General features: G+C 36.6%; 1 long non-coding RNA gene across 1 annotated transcript; it reads right to left on the reverse strand.

Moving 5' to 3' along the window:
* Nucleotides 1-600: 600 nt before the first annotated feature.
* LOC129739783 (uncharacterized) lies at nucleotides 601-6666 on the reverse strand. The gene is made up of 3 exons (XR_008735967.1): nucleotides 6569-6666; nucleotides 876-1252; nucleotides 601-817 (listed from the first exon to the last, which is right to left on the reverse strand). It is a non-coding gene; the product is annotated as an uncharacterized LOC129739783 (long non-coding RNA).
* Nucleotides 6667-8894: the final 2228 nt, after the last annotated feature.

Raw genomic sequence — 8894 nt, forward strand, 5'->3', positions numbered from 1 at the left:
CAAGAAACACATCCCAGTGAATTATTTCAGTTTTTTTTGTTTCACATAAAAATAACATGAGTTCTAAATAATGCTGTTTAAAATTTTTCTCATGGCGTTCAGTTCGGTCTGGTCGAAGCCAGGCCATATTTTGTTTGCTTTTTAATTATAAATAAAAACAATAAAAAAATTGAAAATTTTAGCTCTTCTGACTCAAAAGTCGACCACTAATCTGGTTGAATCCCGATTCCCTACCATCTCTAATTGAATATTTCATAAATATAGTTGGTCGAGAATCAATCATCAATTTGATTGGTTATAGGCGAAATATTGTTGGTCAAACTATACTTTTTGCTCCGTGAAGGCAAAAAAACACCGTCAATTACGGTATGCATTATTAAGAATTAACCTTGGTTTGATTTAAGCAATTACATTTGACATTCTCGTAATTAAAGTCGGGGAGATAAGGGCATAACGAGCATCCGGGGCATAATGAGCATTCCTCTTTTCTTTAAAAGTAGGTACATTTTAAAATGAACGCACGCTTTTCAAAGAATGAAAATCCTACTGAAGCTTAATTAATAATATGAATGATTCCAAATTCTTGATACTAACCTTCAGTTGTATTTTCTGAGACAGTTTTTTTTTGTCATAGATATGTTTCTGGGAGACGTCCATCCATTAGTAAGATATTTTCCTATCCCATGGTAGACCAGAGTAAGAGCAAGTCTGATATTACTGATGTATCTCCCTAATCCTTTAGGTCATCAATAAACCACGGGTTGACGTTCTGTAGGGAAATCTCACGTGGTTTTGGAATCATTAACCTTTCCATAATCTGCAAAAAAGATAAATTAATGTTTTGAACTAAAACTATACTTTTCTTTATTCCTTACAAAGGTTTTCTGGTTTGATGATAGACTAGGCAGAAAGACACATTACATTTTTTCGCCATCCTTCCGAGACTCTGTAAAATCTGATTTGGCCACCGGATCTGTTTCAATTTATGTTCCACGCTAGGTCACGTCGAAAGTGAGATTCCTTCTTTTGTGAGCAGCTGCTTTCCTCAGGAACTAAACAGGAATTCGTGCAAGTTCTGGTGGCATTCAAACAGGGTTCATTATTGATTGTTAAACCAACGGAATGATTTGCAGTTGTTCAACATTGAGGACTCGATTACATTTATTTGGTTGTTGGAATTGTCCATCCGGGTTTCTGATTGATTGTCCGAAAAAAAAAAACACCAAGGGGTTCGCAATTCGTTGTATGATCACTGGAAAGATAGGATAAATAAAAAAAGCATACTAGAATCGAGAAAAAAAGGTAAACTTTAAGTTATGCTTGAAAATATTTGCTTTAGACTTGTAGAAAATTCACAAAACATTTTTTGTTAACTTGAATCAAGTATTGTGAATTGTATTCTATTACTTAAAAGATGATTATTGCTTCTTAAAGGGTGATACGGTCAAAATTTGGTCAAGGGAAAACGCTATGGCGTGTTGGGAGGGTTCTTGTCCTTGGGAACCACCTGCACGTTGTTGGAGGCGTACCACTCCATGGCCTTTTTACCGTAATGGCAAGATGCCAAATCCGGCCAAAACAGTATGGAACAACCGTGTTTCTTCAGGAAAGGCAGCAGACGTTTATTCAAATTCAAACACTCTTTCACGTAAATTTCTTGGCTGACAATACCGGGAGCTATGAAAATGCTACTTTCCAAGCCACAGGTACAGATGGCTTGCCAAACCAGATATTTCTTCGCGAACTTTGACAGTTTCATGTGCTTGAATATATCTGCTACCTTTCTCCTTCCTTTTGCCGTATAAAACTCCTGTCCCGGAAGCTGCTTGTAGTCGGCTTTGACGTTGGTTTCGTCGTCCATTACAACGCAGTCAAACTTCGTCAGCATCGTCGTGTACAGCCTCCGGGATCGCGCTTTGGCCGTCGTATTTTGTTTATCATCGCGATTTGGAGTCACTACCTTCTTGTAAGTCGATAGTCCGGCTCGTTCTTTGGCTCGATGGACGGTTGTAGACGATACACCCAGCTTATTTGCGGCATCTCGGAGAGAGAGGTTAGGGTTTCGCTTGAAACTACCAGCAACTCTCTTTGTCGTCTCAGCGGCTTGCGGTTTTCGATTTCCCCTCGATCCAGACTTCCTGGCTGCCGATAAACGTTCTCCAAACACTTTAATTATATTTGTAACGGTTGATTTGGAAACTTTTAGCGAATTTGCCAGCTTTGCGTGCGTGCGAGCAAAATTTTGATACGCTGCTCTTCTTTCTTGGACGGCATTTTGACAACTGAAGAGTGAATTCCAAAATCAAAATAGGAGCAACATTCTACACACACACACACACACACACACACACACACACACACACACACACACACACACACACACACACACCTTCAAAATGAGGGGTGTTCTGGTTTTTTAAATGCAAAATTGAAAGGAATACGTCAAGTTGATATTGACCAAATTTTGACCGTATCACCCTTTACTTCCCCAAACTTAAATTTACAGTTATTCTTTTGAAGTAAATATTACCTTTTTGATGTTTGGATCTCAGTTTGCAAGCTTATTGATAGATTGCAGGCCCGTGCGAAGGAGCCACCCATATGGGGAGGGGTTCTTAGTTTCGAAATTCAAATTAAGTTAGAAACGATAACAATACCAAAAAAAAAAACACAATATACCCATTACCATCACACGAACATGAAAAAAATAATATTTACTGAAAATACTTAAAATAAATAATAAAAACAGTTCAAATCAATGATATTTCTTAGTTTTCAATAAATAATTCAAAATTATGATCCTTATTCTGAACTAAAATTTTTAAATCAATAATTTCGAAACACAAAAAACCAAAAGCTAATTAAAATTAAAACAGAATTTAAATCGTCGGATTTGAGAATCAATGTACACTTCACATAAACATAATCATGGCCGTAGGAACGGGGGAAATTTTTATGGGTTCATCCTTTCCTCCCTTTCCATGAGGATCCTAAAATGCCAAGCAACATGTTCTTCTCTAAATTTTAAATTACAAATTCCTAATCAAATTGTGATGAATGACTAAAATGATTCATAACTCAGAACTAAAGCCAAAACTTCATAATCTTATCCAAGGTCAATTATTTCCTAAAGTTTTTCAAAATATGTCCAACTTATTGATAGAAATGAAGTCTTGAATATAGAATTTTAATAAGATGTGATAAGAATTCGGATTCTGTATCCAGTTTATTGTTGCCGAATTTCAGTTTGGATCATCATTGGGAAAAATCCTAATTCGAATCTGGGTTTTGCATTTCAAACTTCTGTAATCGAAATTTATCACTTTGGAATATGAAAAGAAAATATTCAAAACTATAAACCATTTTTAAGATTTGAAGTTTTTAATTTTATTTCTTATGCAGAATTGGAACTAAAAAAGTTTCATTGAACTGGAATAGCTGAAACTGTTTTATTATTCTCAATTTTCATTCAGGTTCACAAGTTGAATTTTGAAGTTCACTGAAGAAAGAATTCACAATGTACGCCAAAATTTCCGAATTCAAATAGAGATTTCTTGTAGACTTTCCGATCCAAATTTCGCCTTTTGGCTCATTTTTAGAAGAAATTAATTGAGCTCATAATTAGGAGATTCAAAAGTCGTTTTCAAATTTGGAATTCAAATTTCGAACTCAGGTTCAAAAGGCAGTTCTAAGATTCGAAATAAGAATTAAAAATTCAGATTCAGCTCGAAGCTCAGTTTTTCAAACCAAGATTAAAATTTAAATGTGAGAATTTTACTTAGGATTAAAATTAAAAGCGATCACACATACACCAACCAAAATATAATCACGAATATAAAATTAAATTTAAATTTTTGAGAAACAAAGACGTTATTTTTGTAAAATTTTACAGGATTCTAGTCATGAAATAAATTTTAAATGATAATTTATTTGCCGCAAAAGAACTAGAAGAAACCAAAGCGCTCTAGCTTTGACCTTTCCACCTATCAATTTTCATATCTATCATAATTGCTCTCTAATTAGATTTTCAATTTGCCGATATGCCACAAACTTAGATAAGAATATATCCCAGCGGCGATCAAAATAAGATAACAATGTTAAAAATGGTTTTATCTCATTTAACAAATTAATCTGTTTAGGTTTTTTCAAGTCAATACTTCTTTAATAATTCGTTTAAAATCAATTATTTTATAGAATTTTAAAAAGCAAACTAATAGAAATCATCGATAAGTATTTTAGAAGGAGTCCAAATAATTTCCGGTCTCGGGAAAAGTTGACAAATACCTTCATTTTAAAAATTTTTTGGAATATTTTAAAGTTTTCTCAGAAAAGTGAAGAACTTTCTTAAATAATTTTTAACTTTTTTCAGAAATTGCAGGGCACCAAAGTTGATCGAATATTTTTCTATAAATTCTTTGAATTACCTTAGAAAATGTGAATTTTGTGGACTTGTGTTAGTTTTCAAACAATTTTGAACGTGGAGTTGAGCAAAAGTCACAAAATAAAATTGAGGCTGTAATTGGTTTCTTGAAGAATATTTCATGTTAGCATAAAATTTGTTAATTTTAATGATTTTGTTGTCAAAGTTTTTAGTAATAAAGTGAAGAGTGAATTTGTTTCGATACACTACTCAATTTGAAATTTGAGTTTCAATACAAAAAGTTTATTGAGTTGCAGATCTTAATTGATCATTTAAAATTAGTAGACTGAGTCAATTTGGGGTCAATTTTGAATTTCTCAAATCCTGGGGTCTGAAAAGCTTCGTTTTGGTTCAAAACCGTTTTTTTGCAGAATTTTCAGTATCGGAAAGTGAGGATACGTGATCCCTGGGCAAACTTGATTCCATCGCTATATCTCGAAACAGGAATGTCTTACAGATAACAAATGTTCAAGAAAAAAGTTCCAAAATTTTTGTTCTAAAATGTCAATCGTTAGAGTATGACTTGAATCCCATAATGCCTTTTTTTCGAAGCTTTAGGAAACTGTAAGTTTTTCTAAGAAGAAGTTATCCAAAATGAATGCTTTGGGTTTAACTGATCCCTAGAGTAAAAAATGAAATTTTCTCTCTCTGAATGGATCGTGATCATTGGTTATTATGAAATCACTAATAAATGTCCAAAAAATAAAATTTGTCCAGTAATTATCTGTTAAAAAAGAATAAAATACTGTATTTATCTAAAAACCAAACAATTGCGCCTTTTAGTATGCGATGACTCTAGGGTAGTAGAAAAACCTTCGGAATTCTCTTTATCTGATACTTACAAACTGTGAAATGAGAACTAATATGGCAAACAAAAAGTTAACGGATCTTTAATCTTCGGATTATACTAGATTTTTGCCTAGGCTCAGGGCACCCTGCAGCAAGGATCAAGTCTCCTTTAGTTAAGGATCAAAGTCTCCTGTAACTTAATAAATATCACAACTTTTTAAGCCTCACCAAAATGCTTTTAGCTTATCAACGAGTTCATGTATCGTTTGAAATTTTTAGTTTATAAATTCGAAATTTTACGCTGTAAGAAAATACAAAATACGGTGAGTTGCAAAATTTTCCCAAAAAGATATGATGAATATAAGAAAAGGGGATCAAGTATCTCCCCTTTCCACCTTAACGATTACATGAGTGAACTTGAACTTTCATGTCTGTATGGCAATACTGTAAATTTTGTACTGAAAAATCAATTTCATTTTTTTCTTCTGTGAAGCCAAGCCTGTAAATGGTTTCTGTGAAACTTTATAAATTCTCTTAAAGGGAATTTTCCGCTGAACAACTTTGTCCAAAACCGTTAATTCGTATTTTATTAGGCTTAAAAGTTATTAACTGTTTAAAAGGGGCATGTCAATAGATTCAATTGACATCACTGCTGGGTGCCTAGAGCGGTATTGCATGACTACTTTGCATAAAACCTTCGCTGTGGCCTCAGCTGTGATGTCAATTGAATTTATAGTTTTTCAATGCCAAAAGACATACCCCTGTTCGACAGCTAATAGCTTTTATGCCTAATAAGATACAAAAATACAGATCTCAACAAAATTGTTCAGCGGAAAATTTTCTTTAGAGAATTTATAAATTGGCACAAATACCATTTACTGGCTCGGTTTCACAGAAGAAACAAAACTGATGTTGATGTTTCAGTACAAAATAATTAATTTTCCCATACCAACCTAAAAGTTTAAATTTACTCATGTGTAAACGTTTCTTCAAAAATCTGCAGAAAATCATGGATGAGTAATGAACTAAAACGAAGTTTTGAAGACCCCAGGGTTTGAGAAATTAAGAAACTACCCTAAATCGTTTCAGTCTAATATCTTGTCCATAGAGTGATATAGGACTAAATAACGCCAGAGTCGAGCAAATTTTCTCACATGTATGTTGACACTATTTTTTTAACCCAGGTAATTTCACGTAGCTACGGTAAATTATTTTTCTCGATCTAAAAGTTTTCTTTGGAAAAATCTTAAGGCCCATGGCTTTGATATAACATTTGTACTTGTTCCTAGTTCCGTACCGACGACTCAAAATCTAAAGCGAAATAAATATCAAGCATGCTTATTAGTAAAATTTACTTACATTGAAATTCCTAATTGCAGAAAACTTCAGGTTTCAGCTGTTTAGCTGGGGATGGGAGGGAGGTGTCCTGGCATTCCTACAATAGGTTGTATGAAACTTATAACGAGAGGCCCGACACGCTTCCGGTTTTAAGCAGGTGGCTTAAGCGCCACTTCCGTTTGGAAGACCACCTACCCTTTCTTATCTTGCCCAGCTGATGAGACTCGGTCGCGAGTTCCTTTTGATTCCCGATTTTGGGAAAGAAGCGGAAGGGACTCTAAAAAGGGATCCGTACTTCGACCCCTAAGGGCCGCCCCGAAGTCGAGACAAAACCCGGGAGAAATCCGTGGAAAAGAGAGTTAGCTGTTCGTTACGAAAGCAAGCTAGGGGCGCTAATCATCGGACAAGACCAAACCCCTTACCTGGATCAGAAGAGACAGAAATCGATTGGATTCACGGCCAATCTCCGCAGTAAAGATACAAAATAAATCCCGAACAACGAACAGCGTGTGACTCCCTTCCCAGTTATCCCAATCAGTCGATCATTACAAAAATATTCGCTTTTCCATTACAATAATTGATTTCGTTTTATTGATTTTGATGTGTGTCGTGTAGTGTTTACATCATACTGTTTAGGCCTAAACGATTTTTTCCCTCTTTCTACTTCTACCTAGCAGTGCATATTGGTGGAGACGCTTGGTTTTCGCTAAATCACTTAGCGATTTTGCTTGGGAAAATCATTTGATTTTCATTTAATTTTTCGGTTTTTCCACCGCGTGGGTGGTGAAAAGGCTACTTTCGTCGGCTCGCCAGTCCGAAAAACGTAATTTCTCCGCCAGAAAGTGTGAAAAACACTTTATTTATCCGGCTTAAAAGAGACGGTAAAAGCTGCGAAAACATACCAGGTATAACAATCGCTAAAGAATATGGGTGGGTTTACTATGAGTACTCACTCGAACTGCTAGCTGTTGGCGGGACTTTATGTTTGTCTCGTCGCGTTCAGTCGCTCCTTTGCGGCTACCTATCGCTCTCCCGGCGGATGTTTGCTGGTCGAGGGCTATGCAGGTAGCTAAGACGGGGCGATTAGAACCTTTTTTGTTCGGCCGGTCACCGCATAGCATTTGCGCAGCTATGCAGTGTGGCCCGCTGGAAGCTTGGTCGAATTCGGTTTCGGTTTGGCTGGGTGAAACGTTCGGCGAATGTTGGTACGTCTGTCAGCTGCCAACCCGCTTGCTGTCGGCCCCTCGTGGTGCAAACGGCTGTGGCGCCGCGTTTCAATGTGGCTGGGTGGTGGTGGCGAAACTGGCGGGAGTTGTTGTTGCGGGACCCCGCGGTGGTTCGCGACCGGCCCGGTGTCCTTCCTCTAGGATGGAAGCTGCGGCGGGGTGTGCGTATCTGTGGCTGATGGTTAAACACATGTCGGGGTTGCACATTTTGGCGGTACGGGTTGTAAATTTAGCCCATTCGGGTCTCCACCTACCTATTAGTCAAATGCACCACTTTTTGCACTGCACTTCCCTAAGCTGCCCTTTAGTTTTCCTGACACCGACTAATGCGAAAAAGAGGGTTTTTAGATAAGGGAACCTAGTCTCGGAATCACACACTGAACTTAGTTACCTGTCGAACCTAAGTAAAAGAACACTAATTGATCCTGACTCTACTAATCACCGGACGTAAGTGAGCTTGGAGTCTCAATCGTCCGCTGATCGACCTGATCTAGCTTGACTTCGCAACCGGAACTACCCGATACGAACGAGTCTAATCGCGAAGTCAAACAATTAAATCCCAATTCGCGAATTCTTCGAGTAGTCCTCGTCTTCCCCTTCTGAACCCGAAAATAGAGGCCCAACTTTTGCTCTGCCAAAATAGGTGCACAAAAGCCCCCGAAAGAGGTCATTCACCTGACGCCAAAATAAGAAAGTGGTCGGTGGCCTACAGAAGATAGCATCTAGAGTCACGTGCTTGCCGCCAGAATTGTGTCGGTCACTCAGATGTGTTAATGATTGATGATTGTTCATTTGGGGTGGTGCTTCATATGGTAGTGGGTGTTTGTTTCGTTCTTGTCTTTAATTATTTTAATTACGGCGAAATTTCTATTGGCATATGTATTTGAATATTAATATAAATTATTGTTACATTAAGATAAGGCTTATTTATTTAAGTAATTAAAATGAATGAATTCTTCAATTGGTTTAAGTATATTTAGCAAATTATGAATAAATTGTTTCGATTTGATGTACCCGTTACATCATTCCGTGCTAAAGTTACGAAAAATTTGATTGGCTTGAATCGAAGGTTCAAAGTCAATCAAATTTTTCGTAGGTTCGTTTTTGTCAGTTTGAACTAA

The sequence above is a fragment of the Uranotaenia lowii genome, chromosome 1 (genome assembly GCF_029784155.1).
Source record: "Uranotaenia lowii strain MFRU-FL chromosome 1, ASM2978415v1, whole genome shotgun sequence".
In the NCBI taxonomy this organism is placed as follows: Eukaryota; Metazoa; Arthropoda; class Insecta; order Diptera; family Culicidae; genus Uranotaenia; species Uranotaenia lowii.